We start from the raw sequence: 17,703 nt of genomic DNA on the forward strand, positions 1-17,703 counted from the left end.
CAAGGTCACAGGTGAATATCTATGCATCACGCAGAGCACACATTGCAGTCATCTGATTACTACACAATGCCAGGGGAGGACTCAATGCCCACATTTTTAACTAACATGAATTGTTTGAATGTAAGAGACTTTGATCTCACAAAACAGACTTTGTTTGCCAAGCACATCATCAGACAACGTAACCTTTTAAAAACAGGTGACAAGCCCATACGGGGACGCTCCTGTTACCGCTAAAGTTTATCCTAAAGCTGAAATACACATTTGCCTCTAGCTCACATTTGGTTTTGTGTATTTCTTTGCAGTGCGCGGTTCTTTTCTTCGGGACCTCAGGTGTTTTGGCTGTCCCACTCTCTTTCCCGCCCTCGCTACTGGACGTCGGTTTCTGGGGTGCTGACTGACAGATTGCGGGGCCAGGCCTTCAAGGTCACAGGTGAATATCTATGCATCACGCAGAGCACACATTGCAGTCATCTGATTACTACACAATGCCAGGGGAGGACTCAATGCCCACATTTTTAACTAACATGAATTGTTTGAATGTAAGAGACTTTGATCTCACAAAACAGACTTTGTTTGCCAAGCACATCATCAGACAACGTAACTTTTTAAAAACAGGTGACAAGCCCATACGGGGACGCTCCTGTTACCGCAAAAGTTTATCCTAAAGCTGAAATACACATTTGCCTCTAGCTCACATTTGGTTTTGTGTATTTCTTTGCAGTTTGCGGTTCTTTTCTTCGGGACAACAGGTGGTTTGGCTGTCCCAGCCTCTTTCCCGCCCTCGCTACTGGACGTCGGTTTCTGGGGTGCTGACTGACAGATTGCGGGGCCAGGTCTTCAAGGTCACAGGTGAATATCTATGCATCACGCAGAGCACACATTGCAGTCATCTGATTACTACACAATGCCAGGGGAGGACTCAATGCCCACATTTTTAACTAACATGAATTGTTTGAATGTAAGAGACTTTGATCTCACAAAACAGACTTTGTTTGCCAAGCACATCATCAGACAACGTAACTTTTTAAAAACAGGTGACAAGCCCATACGGGGACGCTCCTGTTACCGCAAAAGTTTATCCTAAAGCTGAAATACACATTTGCCTCTAGCTCACATTTGGTTTTGTGTATTTCTTTGCAGTGCGCGGTTCTTTTCTTCGGGACCTCAGGTGTTTTGGCTGTCCCACTCTCTTTCCCGCCCTCGCTACTGGACGTCGGTTTCTGGGGTGCTGACTGACAGATTGCGGGGCCAGGTCTTCAAGGTCACAGGTGAATATCTATGCATCACGCAGAGCACACATTGCAGTCATCTGATTACTACACAATCCCAGGGGAGGACTCAATGCCCACATTTTGAACTAACACTAACATGAATTGTTTTAATGTAAGATACTTTGATCTCGCAAAGCACAGACTTTGTTTTCCAAGCACTTCATCAGACAACGTAACTTTTTAAAAACAGGTGCCAAGCCCATACGGGAACGCTCCTGTTACCGCTAAAGTTTATCCTAAAGCTGAAATACACATTTGCCTCTAGCTCACATTTGGTTTTGTGTATTTCTTTGCAGTGCGCGGTTCTTTTCTTCGGGACCTCAGGTGTTTTGGCTGTCCCACTCTCTTTCCCGCCCTCGCTACTGGACGTCGGTTTCTGGGTTGCAGACTGACAGATTGCGGGGCCAGGTCTTCAAGGTCACAGGTGAATATCTATGCATCACGCAGAACACACATTGCAGTCATCTGATTACTACACAATGCCAGGGGAGGACTCAATGCCCACATTTTTAACTAACATGAATTGTTTGAATGTAAGAGACTTTGATCTCACAAAACAGACTTTGTTTGCCAAGCACATCATCAGACAACGTAACCTTTTAAAAACAGGTGACAAGCCCATACGGGGACGCTCCTGTTACCGCTAAAGTTTATCCTAAAGCTGAAATACACATTTGCCTCTAGCTCACATTTGGTTTTGTGTATTTCTTTGCAGTGCGCGGTTCTTTTCTTCGGGACCTCAGGTGTTTTGGCTGTCCCACTCTCTTTCCCGCCCTCGCTACTGGACGTCGGTTTCTGGGGTGCTGACTGACAGATTGCGGGGCCAGGTCTTCAAGGTCACAGGTGAATATCTATGCATCACGCAGAGCACACATTGCAGTCATCTGATTACTACACAATGCCAGGGGAGGACTCAATGCCCACATTTTTAACTAACATGAATTGTTTGAATGTAAGATACTTTGATCTCACAAAACAGACTTTGTTTGCCAAGCACATCATCAGACAACGTAACTTTTTACAAAGAGGTGCCAAGCCCATACAGGGACGCTCCTGTTACCGCTAAAGTTCATCCTAAAGCTGAAATAAATATTTGCCTCAGGCATCAAATCTAGCTCACATTTGGGTTTGTGTATGTATTTCTTTGCAGTTTGCGGTTCTTTTCTTCGGGACCTCAGGTGTTTTGGCTGTCCCAGCCTGTTCCCGCCCTCGCTACTGGACGTCGGTTTCTGGGTTGCAGACTGACAGATTGCGGGGCCAGGCCTTCAAGGTCACAGGTGAATATCTATGCATCACGCAGAACACACATTGCAGTCATCTGATTACTACACAATGCCAGGGGAGGACTCAATGCCCACATTTTTAACTAACATGAATTGTTTGAATGTAAGAGACTTTGATCTCACAAAACAGACTTTGTTTGCCAAGCACATCATCAGACAACGTAACCTTTTAAAAACAGGTGACAAGCCCATACGGGGACGCTCCTGTTACCGCTAAAGTTTATCCTAAAGCTGAAATACACATTTGCCTCTAGCTCACATTTGGTTTTGTGTATTTCTTTGCAGTGCGCGGTTCTTTTCTTCGGGACCTCAGGTGTTTTGGCTGTCCCACTCTCTTTCCCGCCCTCGCTACTGGACGTCGGTTTCTGGGGTGCTGACTGACAGATTGCGGGGCCAGGTCTTCAAGGTCACAGGTGAATATCTATGCATCACGCAGAGCACACATTGCAGTCATCTGATTACTACACAATGCCAGGGGAGGACTCAATGCCCACATTTTTAACTAACATGAATTGTTTGAATGTAAGATACTTTGATCTCACAAAACAGACTTTGTTTGCCAAGCACATCATCAGACAACGTAACTTTTTACAAAGAGGTGCCAAGCCCATACAGGGACGCTCCTGTTACCGCTAAAGTTCATCCTAAAGCTGAAATAAATATTTGCCTCAGGCATCAAATCTAGCTCACATTTGGGTTTGTGTATGTATTTCTTTGCAGTTTGCGGTTCTTTTCTTCGGGACCTCAGGTGTTTTGGCTGTCCCAGCCTGTTCCCGCCCTCGCTACTGGACGTCGGTTTCTGGGTTGCAGACTGACAGATTGCGGGGCCAGGCCTTCAAGGTCACAGGTGAATATCTATGCATCACGCAGAACACACATTGCAGTCATCTGATTACTACACAATGCCAGGGGAGGACTCAATGCCCACATTTTTAACTAACATGAATTGTTTGAATGTAAGAGACTTTGATCTCACAAAACAGACTTTGTTTGCCAAGCACATCATCAGACAACGTAACCTTTTAAAAACAGGTGACAAGCCCATACGGGGACGCTCCTGTTACCGCTAAAGTTTATCCTAAAGCTGAAATACACATTTGCCTCTAGCTCACATTTGGTTTTGTGTATTTCTTTGCAGTGCGCGGTTCTTTTCTTCGGGACCTCAGGTGTTTTGGCTGTCCCACTCTCTTTCCCGCCCTCGCTACTGGACGTCGGTTTCTGGGGTGCTGACTGACAGATTGCGGGGCCAGGTCTTCAAGGTCACAGGTGAATATCTATGCATCACGCAGAGCACACATTGCAGTCATCTGATTACTACACAATGCCAGGGGAGGACTCAATGCCCACATTTTTAACTAACATGAATTGTTTGAATGTAAGAGACTTTGATCTCACAAAACAGACTTTGTTTGCCAAGCACATCATCAGACAACGTAACTTTTTAAAAACAGGTGACAAGCCCATACGGGGACGCTCCTGTTACCGCAAAAGTTTATCCTAAAGCTGAAATACACATTTGCCTCTAGCTCACATTTGGTTTTGTGTATTTCTTTGCAGTTTGCGGTTCTTTTCTTCGGGACAACAGGTGGTTTGGCTGTCCCAGCCTCTTTCCCGCCCTCGCTACTGGACGTCGGTTTCTGGGGTGCTGACTGACAGATTGCGGGGCCAGGTCTTCAAGGTCACAGGTGAATATCTATGCATCACGCAGAGCACACATTGCAGTCATCTGATTACTACACAATCCCAGGGGAGGACTCAATGCCCACATTTTGAACTAACACTAACATGAATTGTTTTAATGTAAGATACTTTGATCTCGCAAAGCACAGACTTTGTTTTCCAAGCACTTCATCAGACAACGTAACTTTTTAAAAACAGGTGCCAAGCCCATATGGGGGCACTCCTGTTACCGCTAAAGTTTATCCTAAAGCTGAAATACATAATTTGCCACAGGCCTCAATTCTAAGCCACTCACAATAATAAAGGAAACTTGATTTCGGGCCATTATATCTCCCCTTTAATAATATCAATCAATAATGCGTTGATTCGAGACCTTTCAACAAGGGGCTGCATGATAATGCATCGGGCAATCATGGAATGAGAAACCTAGGCAAACGTGTTGGGAGTGCCAGCCAAAAATGTGCCAAAATGGCTTGTAATGCAGTTTTGCTGGCATTCACAATTGTTGCTTCAAGCATTGCAGATTGCACTCCCACACAGTAATAAGGACAAGAGAAAAACACATTGGCCATACACTCAAGGATAAGAAAAGCTAAACAAAAAAATAAACATTGGCCATACACTGTCAGGGACCTCAGTAGTATGTGTAGGATATGCAGCCACAACAGCTTGGCACCTTCTCATCATGCTGGTCACTATCCTGGCCACATTCTGCTGTGGAATGGCATCCCATTCCTCAACAAGGATATGTGACAAGTCAGCCAACGTGGTTCTGTTGGTCACTCTAGCATGCCATGTACAGCTTGACCAAGCGGATCCTCCCAGCCTCAGTGTTTCCACCAGTTTTGCTGCTTGAAGAAACCACAAACCCAATAATTTGCAGAACCCATTCATGTGGGTGCTAGTCACACACCTGTGACTTTGACATGCATGTGACTTTCTGCCAGCATTTGAAGTTCAAAACGTGAGTAAATGCCAGCAGAACAGCATTACAGGCCATTTTGGCACATTTTTGGCTGGCACTCCCCACACGTTTGCTTATGTTTCTCATTCCACGATTGCCCGATGCATATCATGCAGCCCCTTGTTGGAATGGTCTCGAATCAACGCATTATTGATTGATATTATTGAAGGGGAGATATAATGGCCCGAAGTCAAGTTTCCTTTATTTTTGTGAGCAGTTAAGCTCACACTTGTGTTTGTGCCTTTGTTTCCAGTTGCGGTTTTTCATCTGTGACGAGGAGCAGATCAGTGATCATGGATAGAGACACCTTAATCAAGATTTGTTTCAATTTGGGCATGATTTATGAAGACATTCTGTCAACACTTGCTTGGCATGGGATTATTGTTAGTCCAAGGCAATTAACAAGGATATTGAGAGCATGTGGGTTATACCGTCGCCGATATTCTGACCTGGATGCTGCTATCGACTTTGTTTTACAACAATTGGAAGGCCCTGGACAACTCCATGGATACCGGTGGATGTACACCAAGTTACTGGAGCACGGTATCCGGATCCGGAAGGAAGACACGAGAATCCTTCTTTCTCTGCTAGACCCAGTAAACACTGAAGCTCGAAGAAGCCGACGTCTGACACGGAGGCGTTATTTTTCTAAAGGACCGAATTACATATGGCACGTCGATTCATACGACAAACTCAAGCCCTACGGAATATGCATTAATGGATGCATAGACGGGTATTCCCGTAGGATCATATGGCTAAGAGCTGCCTTTACCAGCAGTGACCCAAAGGTTATTGGAGGCTACTTCGTTGAATCAATAGAGGAAACCGGAGGCTACCCAAGACTTCTACGCACAGACATGGGTACAGAGAATGTTGTGATAAGAGACATCCAAAAGTATTTGCGTCGAAATGATGAAGATGACAGGGCAGGAGAAAGGAGTTACATAACAGGAAAAAGCACAGCAAACCAGAGAATAGAGAGTTGGTGGGGACAGATGAGAAAGGAAGGGGTAGAATATTGGATTCAGCTTCTGGGAGAACTTAAGGATGAAGGGATCTTCAACGGTGACCTCTTGGATAAAGCACTTGTGCAGTTTTGCTTCATGGTAATAATTCAGGTAGGTTTCTAAACGGTAGACTGTACCAGCCTGGATCCACAAACATAATCATCTTACAATGCAACAGAGTCAGAATCTTGTTAAGAACAGGTCTATTATATTGTGTTTCAACAGCCGGCAGTGTAATTTACGCATGCGTGGTGGATGTAGGCCTACTGCTGCTTGAGGCTATGAAAGATTGCACCAGGCAGTACACATAAGACGATAGGCGAGGTCCAGGAAAGGGTTATTTTTACCGTTATGTATTCCTTAACTATTGTAAGTTAAAACACCACTAACAACAGTGTTCTAATTTCATCCAAATGCCCATGGAACTGGCAGCTCGCACACCCAGGGTTAGGGGGTCAGGTGTCAATATCTATTTGTATGTTGGCTACCTTCAATTTAAGAATATTATATCTACAGTATTACAGGATATTCAATTATAGTGAAATGGTTGTGACTGATTGATAGGCCAATGAGATAGATACGTAATCGCTGATGTATTTGCATGATCTCTCTCTCTCTCCCCTCCTCTCCCCTCCCCCTCCCCCCTCCCTCCCCTCCCTCTGTAGAAGGAGTTGGATGAAATCAAGGATGTTTGGAACGCACATCGCATCCGGCCCACCAAGAACGCCAATATCCCCGCTGGAATACCAAATGTCATGTACTTCGCACCGCACTTGTGGGGCACAGAGGACCATCTTGTTCCCTCCAGTGTTGACCTTGACACTTGTAAAGAGAGTTGCAAGTTCTTAACTTCAGTTCCATGTGATGAGGACGTATTTGATTTGTGCTCAATTGTAATGGAAGAATCAGGCTTAGAGTTCCCTGTGAACTGTTCACATGCACTTGACTTGTATGTATCATTGAGGGATATTATCCGCCCACAAATATTACAGCAGGATATTGCATGAATGTCACTGTTTTCAGCTTAAACGTAGACACACACGGGCGACTGCAAAATCCCTCCCACAAATGGAACAGTGACCTCTTTTCTGGTCCGTCATAACGTTATACTGCAGGCCTGTCCATAGCAGTCAATGCAATTCAACTGCTGGTTAGCTTACTTTCAAAGTAATCCTGCATGAACTAAAGACTATTTTGATCCAAATAAAAATATGTTTTCAAAAGCATGGATTGTCTTTGTCAACACCTATTTTTTTTTTTCTAAAAAGAAAATGTGCTTCAAATTTAATTTGACACTTGAATGAGTTACCCATAATGTTAAAGGAGTAGTACACCCCCAAATTGACTTTTTTTCTATTGATTACTCATGCCTTGGACACCTGAGTTCAATAGTATTTATTTTTTTTATTTATTGCATTCCTAAGACAAAAAAATGGTTTTAGTAAACTTACCCCCATTCATTTTGATAGGGGACCCGCGTCAACGCGGTCAACAAAAGACACTGGCGTCTACATGATGGGCTGAGGTGAAATTGGTACAGTTAGCTGGGGCTTTAAGGCCACTGTGGCCCTTGGGGCATGCAATATCTTTGAGGGACACAAGGCCAAACTGGGGGGCAACGCTAGCCTCTTAAGTATTGAGTGTTAATATTTTCAGGGATTAAAGTTCTCAGTAAAAATCCCCTATTGGGACATGCTCTGAAAATTATTTTCAGTCTTGGCATTTTGTCTTGCTTTAACCCCTGTACTTTACAAACTATCTTTTCCCCCATTCAAATATCAATATGCTCACTATTTCAATCTTTTATACATGATAAGCTGATGTGTTTCCATTTTCACTTTATCTTATGCCTGTATTGCACATTTGAGACACTCTGGACAAAGTTTAGTGTCATGTGTCATCTAAATATGAATGAAAGTATTTGCTATCCTTATATTACCATCATGTAATGAGTCTATATCTGTGGTGTCTACATGCAATTCTTGGGAGAGCGTTCTTGAATTGAGCTGTAGGTGGCGCTCTATTAATTCATGGGAGATGTATATCTTTGTGCCATATTTAAATTGGACATTCTTTAACGTTAAACAACAATAACAAACGGACAGCTTTAAATAATAACATTTATAGGCCAATTATGTCTTCTGCACACACATTTAAATTTCATCAAAGCAAAGTGCAACTAATCTCTCCTTTTATTGACACTGGTCCGCAGATGGTTGGTCAAGGTTTACGAAACCTTAACTGCGGTGACCCCAAAAATAATCTTATTTGAAGTGGGGACACCACTTAAATTTTTGACTTGATTCCACAGATTGATAATTTGGCGTAGTGATCTTTTAGATCAGCTAACATCTCATTGTTTGAATTTTTATTACTTAATGACATTTGTGCATAAAAAAGGTCTTGAAAGTATCACAGACCACTTCATAAATTTACAGACACCGTTTACCCTTAAACTTGAAGTTGGATTATTTACTGTTCAGGTAAAGTAATTGACATTTAGCTAATCATCAGTGGATCCCACTTAGGGTCCCAACCCCCAGTTTTTGAACAATTGATCTAGGTTCTCACGTTTCTTAAGCATGGAAATGTTCCAAATGTAATCTTTCCCACAACCACATTCAAGTGCGGGAGAAAACCATTATTACAGCACACCATGAATATAAAATATACCTCAATGCCTAAATCCTGTGTGCAGCTGACACCTGTAACCAAATGTGTCCCAATTTGGCTGGGAGCCAGTCATTGCATTTTTTCTCATTTTCATTTTTTCATTTCATTTGAAAGCTGGGGATCATAGCTACAAAATGATATATTAGTTGTGGAGATTGACCCAACAGTTTTGAAGATATGGCTTATAGAATGATGCCATGCTGAAATACTACTTTTGAGATATTCAAGTTCTAAATAAATGTCTAACCTGCAAATGACCTGACGATCTCTCACATTAATTAAAAAAAGTCTTATTTACACGCAGAGTTAAGCTCTGGCGTTTAAGTGAAATGTAGCCTGAAATTTATGAAATGCTTTAGTGGCTTTATCACATTTTAGTGAAAAAAAATATATATATATATTTTCAGTCCCTGTCTAAAGCTGTACTTTCCGAGATGACTGGCTCTCAGTGAGATTGGGACACAAATGTATATGTAGAAAATTAGCTAGTTAGACCAACACTGAAGTTCAAATGAACTATGAAGATACCATTTCATTCCATTTTTGATGTATGTGTGTATGTATTACATCTGTAGAATTGCTTTTGACTTAACAGTATTTCTACACTGCAAAGAACAAGTCCCACAAATCATGGGACCTGTTCAAATGGTCATATAGTGGATGCTATTTCTGTGATACCATCACATCACAGGCCAAACGAGATTTTTATAGGACCTCTAGTCATAATCTATAGGCACATTTTAAACATTCCCCACTGAATCTGCTAATATAATCAAATACTTCAATGAGACAATCATGACAAACTGACAAACGATAGCAGACATTCTTTAATGGAATACAAAAGAATAATCAAGCACTCCATAACACATTAATATAAAGTATTGTACAGAAACCATATGCTTTCAACTTGGTTTACAATGCAATCTTAAAACATTTTTCCAAAAATAAGTCAAATAAATACGGTATCAATACTTCATGAGAAAACAAATGTATCATGTCAAAGTATCCTACTGTGTCAAAACAATACAAAGGCAAGAGTAAGGCAAGAAAAGAGAAGAAAAAAAAAGCGAGAGATACAGCAAAAAAGTACAATTACCCACTTTTGACTGGATGACTAAAACAAAAATCCCAACATTAATTAACAGTACTATACTTAATCTGGCACATATAGGTTTTAGTGCAAGAAGCACAAGAATATTCAAACCTTTATTTCCACACAAACATGTTAATTAGTAAAACACATTAAATTCATACATGCAAATTGAACCTGTGTTATAGAAGCATTTTTCTACAGGGGGAAAAAAAATGCCATCATACACTGATGATAGTGCTGTAAATAAAGTTTCTGGACCCGCTAAAGAAATCTATGAACCTTCTCAATCTACAACACATTTTTATCCAAAATGTAGCTTGGGTTATCTAAGCAAAAGGTGTGTTGGCCTGAAAACCTGAAGACCCTTTGCCAAGCTGACTACATTCAGACTCTCTCAGAGTTCAACACTTTAAGCTACATTATATAAAAAAAACAAAATCTAATAAAAAGAGGGGAAATCAGTCTTACGTTAACTAATGTATTTCAGTTATATTCTCAGTCGTAGATGGGCAACTTTGATTCTTGAGAGGGCCACTATATTTCAACACTTCCTCAGAGAGCCACATAGTATATACATGCAATAATACTCGATCACAAGCTCAAAGTGTTGCATTGCGACAGCAACACCTTTGTGCTTGTAGATCTGTCATTCATAACATTTCTGTAATCAAGTATTCTTTTAATCCAATGTGTAATGCATTTCTATTTTCTTATATTATGAAGTTAAATACAAATACACTGGACAAAGCATACCGACTAGACAAAGTCATTAATGAAAATTCTACTATTTTGCAAATAAGGCCATTCATGTTTGCATGTTTTGAATTGGAACAACGGAAATATCAGTATTTTGAAACTAACCTGCAGAAGGCCACGTTAGGTTTAGGTGGGGGCCACATGAGTATGGCCTAGGCCTAAAATGACAACCTCACAATTGCTCATTAGCAGGACTTTGCAGCTCACACTTGAGTTTGTGCATTTGTTTGCAGTTGCTTTTTTTCATCTGTGATAAGGAGCAGATCAGTGATCATGGATAGACACCTTAATCAATTTTCTAAAGGACCGAATTATATTATGGCACGTCGATTCACATGACAAACTCAAGCCCTACGGAATATGCATTAATGGATGCATACATGCATACCATAGGCATATGATAGATTCTGTTTCTACAACTTGGATTAAAAATTCACGCGTATGTGTTTGTGGAATACAACATGGAGAATGTTGCTATAACATATGCCATCATTTATCTCTTAGAGACCAATGATGAACATCCGATGGAATTGTATCAGTCTTCTGATATTTCAGTCAGGCATAGGCTGTGTGAGGCTGTAATCTATGTTCATGTAAATTATGGTGACAAAGCAATGATATGAGAAGGTATTAAATATATATATCTGGATGTGTAAACTACACGAAAAATAACGCTACTGATGTGATGATTGAAGCCATGTTTTGAGGTAACCAAAGTCATTGTTTTATATTGCTACCTTTACGTGGGAAGTGAATCGTATTAACTGCTTTCTATACCTTAACAATGTGAATGAAAAAATAAACTGATAGAAATGACTGTTTTATTGAAATGTTGACCAAGTTCACAACAAGTCTGCAGTGCAATGACACAAAACATCAAATAACAAACAGTCCAACAAGAGAACACGAAATTGAACAGTGGACATAAGGCTACATTGCCTTAAAGGGGTATTTCACTTTCAAAACAACTTTTGGTTATTTTATCATCTAATCAGTCTTTTATGAACACTCTGAACAGTTTTTAATTTGCTTCATTCAATATTTACATATTTGATGTAAATGTTACCAGCTCCTCCAGGCCCAGGGCCTCTCCCCACACACACACATTGTAACTTCAAACTTCATTTTAACCATGACAGATTCATTAAAAACACCCATTATTTTTTCTGGTGACTCATACCCTCCTAATACGTGAGCAGACCGTGTTTTTTCAATAACTTTTTTCATTTATTTTTAATAATTATTTGTTTGTATTTAATTTTTTCCATTTTCCCAAATAATTATTAAAAATAAATGAAAAAAGTTATTGAAAAAACACAGTCTGCTCACGTATTAGGAGGGTAATATGAGTCACCAGAAAAAATAATGGGTGTATTTAATGAATCTATCATGGTTAAAATGGAGTTTGAAGTTACAATGTGTGTGTGTGGGGAGAGGCCTCCAGGCCTGGAGGAGCTGGTAACATTTACATCAAATATGTAAATATTGAATGAAGCAAATTAAAAACTGTTCAGAGTGTTCATAAAAGACTGATTAGATGATAAAATAACCAAAAGTTGTTTTGAAAGTGAAATACCCCTTTAAGAAGGCCAAAAGATATTTGTGCAATTCTCCTAACGTTTAGGACAAATTATTAGAAGCCCTGTAGGGAAAAAGAAGTAGTTGGCAGAACATAACGTGTCACAATAAATTTAAAAGGCACAAAAAAAAAGAATGTACAAAACAGGGAAATGCTACACATTGTCAGTGCATATAGTGCCTTCAGTAGTGTGCTTAAGGCACTAATCTTTTGTTTTTCTTAACAAACAGTCCAACAAGAGAACAAGAAATTGAACAGTGGACATAAGGCTACATTGCCTTAAAGGAGTAGTTCACCCCCCAAATGATATTTTTTCTATTGATTAGTCATGCCATGGAGACTAGAGTTCAATAATATTTTTAGTTTTGTCGCATTCCTAAGACAAAAATGTGATAATAAATTTACCCCCATTCATTCCGGTAGGTGACACGTTTTGAAACGTGTCACCTACCGGAATCAATGGGGGTAAATTTACTGTTATCACATTTTTGTCTTAGGAATGCGACAAAAACCTAAAAATATTATTGAACTCTAGTCTCCATGGCATGACTAATCAATAGAAAAAATATCATTTTGGGGGTGAACTACTCCTTTAAGAAGGCCAAAAGATATTTGTGCAATTCTCCTAACGTTTAGGACAAATTATTAGAAGCCCTGTAGGGAACAATAAGTAGTTGGCAGAACATAACGTGTCACAATAAATTTAAAAGGCACAAAAAAAAGAATGTACAAAACAGGGAAATGCTACACATTGTCAGTGCATATAGTGCCTTCAGTAGTGTGCTTAAGGCACTAATCTTTTGTTTTTCTTAACAAACAGTCCAACAAGAGAACAAGAAATTGAACAGTGGACATAAGGCTACATTGCCTTAAGAAGGCCAAAAGATATTTGTGCAATTCTCCTAACGTTTAGGACAAATTATTAGAAGCCCTGTAGGGAAAAAGAAGTAGTTGGCAGAACATAACGTGTCACAATAAATTTAAAAGGCACAAAAAAAAGAATGTACAAAACAGGGAAATGCTACACATTGTCAGTGCATATAGTGCCTTCAGTAGTGTGCTTAAGGCACTAATCTTTTGTTTTTCTTAACAAACAGTCCAACAAGAGAACAAGAAATTGAACAGTGGACATAAGGCTACATTGCCTTAAGAAGGCCAAAAGATATTTGTGCAATTCTCCTAACGTTTAGGACAAATTATTAGAAGCCCTGTAGGGAAAAAGAAGTAGTTGGCAGAACATAACGTGTCACAATAAATTTAAAAGGCACAAAAAAAAGAATGTACAAAACAGGGAAATGCTACACATTGTCAGTGCATATAGTGCCTTCAGTAGTGTGCTTAAGGCACTAATCTTTTGTTTTTCTTAACAAACAGTCCAACAAGAGAACAAGAAATTGAACAGTGGACATAAGGCTACATTGCCTTAAGAAGGCCAAAAGATATTTGTGCAATTCTCCTAACGTTTAGGACAAATTATTAGAAGCCCTGTAGGGAAAAAGAAGTAGTTGGCAGAACATAACGTGTCACAATAAATTTAAAAGGCACAAAAAAAAAGAATGTACAAAACAGGGAAATGCTACACATTGTCAGTGCATATAGTACCTTCAATAGTGTGCTTAAGGCACTAATCCTTTGTTTTTCTTAATCCTTTCACTTGAGGAAGAATTTGCATTGCTTATGTGCATGAGGTAGGTAACAAGGCTAAGACGAAACACTAACCACCAACACTAAAAACAGCAGCAATGCAATCCTTTTGCGTAAGGCAATTAGACAATATCCATAACCCATATAGAGGGATTGAGGACACTATTGAAATCAAATCGGAGATCTGGATAACTGCTGTACCTGATGGGTATCTTTAAAATGCAACCACATGTGTGTGACTGCGGTCTTCGTTCGAATTCAGATGTTTCGATGAACTCGACAGTGATAGGTTTATCCATTAAGTTAGCTCCAGTGCAAAACCTCAGGAAGTGCTGTAGAGTGTTGACATCCACTTCTCCAAGATATCTCTTCAGGTAGCGCGAAACTGTATTCTGTTGTGGATTCATTAGATATGGGAATTGAAGGAGTGCCTTCACACCCCTGGCTGTGGGAGTTTTCTCCTTTATGACACGATGCAGGTCATCTGGTGGTAACACACTTGCTAAGCGTGCCACAATGGGACGCCAACAATCGATTACATAATTGGGTGCCTGTATAAGAGCCTTGTGCCCCAGCGAAGACAGCAGTGGGATCAGATTCTCCTCAGTGGGAATTTGATGGCACTCATGTGATTCGAGGGCATCAATCAATGTGTCAACATCAACCGAGCTGAAGTCATCCAGAGCCTTTTGGATGACCTCTCTCTCATTAACAGACACGTACTTCAAGAAGGTGTCCTTTAAGCCACTGGTGATTGTGCCATAAAGCGCTTCTTCCAGGAACGGAGTTGCAAGTTTCACCGGGAAATAGCCGGCAACCCTCCACCCTACTACGAGTATTCTGCCAATAGCCTGCCACTCTTCAGATTGATACTCGTGCCTAATAAATGGAACTTTAACATCACATCCATCTGTGCATCTATCATAAAAATCTGTCCAGAACTCGGTGAAGCAGTCTCTGGTAACACCGCCTCCCTCTCCTTGTTCTAGGGAACCATTGGGCAGACGCATTTTTATGACACATACTTCAGCATCTAGAATATCAGGATCTTTGAATTCCTTTATCATATCGTGTAAACAATGTCCCCTCCGTATGATTAATGTGAAAACATCACTCACAGGATGATGTATGATGTCTGAATGTTCATTCAGAGTAGGCTCATCTGGAGCTGGACTCACGGGTGCCAAGTCAGGCAGCGCAGCAGGATGGTCTAACACGGCTTCTTGTGACGGCTCATTCAGAGTAGGCTCATTTAAAACTGTTCTCACAGATGGCGTTTCAAGCAGAGTCGCTGGCTGGGGTAGGTCATTCAGAGTAGATTGATTTAGAACTGGTCTCACAGCAGGTGGCAAGTCAAGCGAAGCAGCAGGCTGGGCTAACACGGCTTGTGGTGACTGTTCATTCAGGGTAGGCCGATTTAAAAATGGTCTCGCAGGTGTTAAGTCATGCAGCGCTGCAGGTCGGGGTAACGCAGCCTCTTCCGTCAGGTCATACAGAGGAACAGGCTGATTAGGAACCGGTCTGACAGGTGGTGAGTGAGGCAGAGTGGATGGATGGGGTAGGTCATTCAGAGTAGATTGATTTAGAACTGGTCTCACAGCAGGTGGCAAGTCAAGCGAAGCAGCAGGCTGGGCTAACACGGCTTGTGGTGACTGTTCATTCAGGGTAGGCCGATTTAAAAATGGTCTCGCAGGTGTTAAGTCATGCAGCGCTGCAGGTCGGGGTAACGCAGCCTCTTCCGTCAGGTCATACAGAGGAACAGGCTGATTAGGAACCGGTCTGACAGGTGGTGAGTGAGGCAGAGTGGATGGATGGGGTAGGTCATTCAGAGTAGATTGATTTAGAACTGGTCTCACAGCAGGTGGCAAGTCAAGCGAAGCAGCAGGCTGGGCTAACACGGCTTGTGGTGACTGTTCATTCAGGGTAGGCCGATTTAAAAATGGTCTCGCAGGTGTTAAGTCATGCAGCGCTGCAGGTCGGGGTAACGCGGCCTCTTCCGTCAGGTCATACAGAGGAACAGGCTGATTAGGAACCGGTCTGACAGGTGGTGAGTGAGGCAGAGTGGATGGATGGGGTAGCACGGCTTCTGGCGTCTCTGGGGTTATCTGGGGTTGTTGGACAGCCAGATGCCAAGCCATATTTACCATGTCTGATGGTACCCATTGCAATGTGTCAGCTTGCTGAAATGACCTATTTGTCGTCCCAGGGCCAAATTGTATTTCTGTGTCATTAGGGTCTACGTCCCATGACAACTGACTCAAAGAAACACGCTCACTTCTAGTCAGATCGACTATCCGGGTGGAAGTCATAGGCGTGTCCCCATCTGAAGAGATCGAATCTATGTGTGAATCGCTGATGGGCTCTCCTTCTGGGTCCGACAAACCCTCCAGTTCCTCCAATGAAGGCACAACTAGCTGTTCATCTGAGGAAACCCCAGGGCTCCTTTTTTTTGTACACAAGTACAGTCTGAGTATTTTGGCCTGACTTTCCTCGTACAGATTCTCCAAATTGCGACTTTTGTTAGTGGTATCTACAATATTGCACTCGATTTCTGTACTATAGTAAGACAGCTTGTGTTTTTTACTGGATATGCCGCTGGGGAAAAAGAGAGATTCAGCATAGTCTTTAATATCTTCTATAGTTTTATCTTTTTCTATGCTTACATTTCTCGTGCCACCGCCTTTGGCTTCTTTGACCTGTTTATATTTCTGGTCCTTTTCATCGAAGTCCATCCAACCAAGCTGAACCTTTCTTGTTTTTTTTATTGCATTTCTATTGCCCAAACCTAATCTGCCAGAACCTAATGCAACTCTTGATTTGGATTTTTTGACAGTTCCAGATTCCACTGGAGACAACAGTTTGTTTTTAAGCCTTTCAACGATGGCGTCTTGCCTGGTCTTGGCATCAGTTGATCCCTTTAACTGCCTGCAGTATGCGACTGTAGAAATCCGATCACCAGCTTTCGGGAGGTACTTGGAAAGATTGCTGTCGGTCATCACTGGTATCACAGAAGCATCAATCTTTGGGTGTCGTTGGGGGGAGGGGGGAAAACACACAGAAAAAAAGGATATCATGATTAGATTAAAACACATTCATGACAGCCTTTTCGTGTACCTATACACACCCTTTTCCAATAAAAGTGAATTATTGTGACATCAATAAATATGACTTACATTTTGATTGTCCATCTCTTCAATCAGGGCCTCATCGATATTCCTGCCCCTCAGAAATAATTTCAGGTCGGCATCCATCTTAATGCTGTGGAAAGAAACATTAGAATTTAGAAAGTCATTTTTAAACTGGTTGAACTTGAAGCACAACTCTACCCTACATTACTTCTAGGCTGTGTTTCTTACTTATTTTGATCCTAAACGACTGATGCCTGTGGTAAATATGTCCTTCAGCTATAGGATAAACTTTAGCGGTAACAGGAGCGTTCCCGTATGGGCTTGGCACCTGTTTTTAAAAATTTACGTTGTCTGATGATGTGCTTGGCAAACAAAGTCTGTTTTGTGAGATCAAAGTCTCTTACATTCAAACAATTCATGTTAGTTAAAAATGTGGGCATTGAGTCCTCCCCTGGCATTGTGTAGTAATCAGATGACTGCAATGTGTGCTCTGCGTGATGCATAGATATTCACCTGTGACCTTGAAGACCTGGCCCCGCAATCTGTCAGTCAGCACCCCAGAAACCGACGTCCAGTAGCGAGGGCGGGAAAGAGGCTGGGACAGCCAAACCACCTGTTGTCCCGA

Source organism: Nannobrachium achirus (genome assembly GCF_963921795.1).
Source record: "Nannobrachium achirus genome assembly, chromosome: 9".
NCBI lineage: Eukaryota > Metazoa > Chordata > Actinopteri > Myctophiformes > Myctophidae > Nannobrachium > Nannobrachium achirus.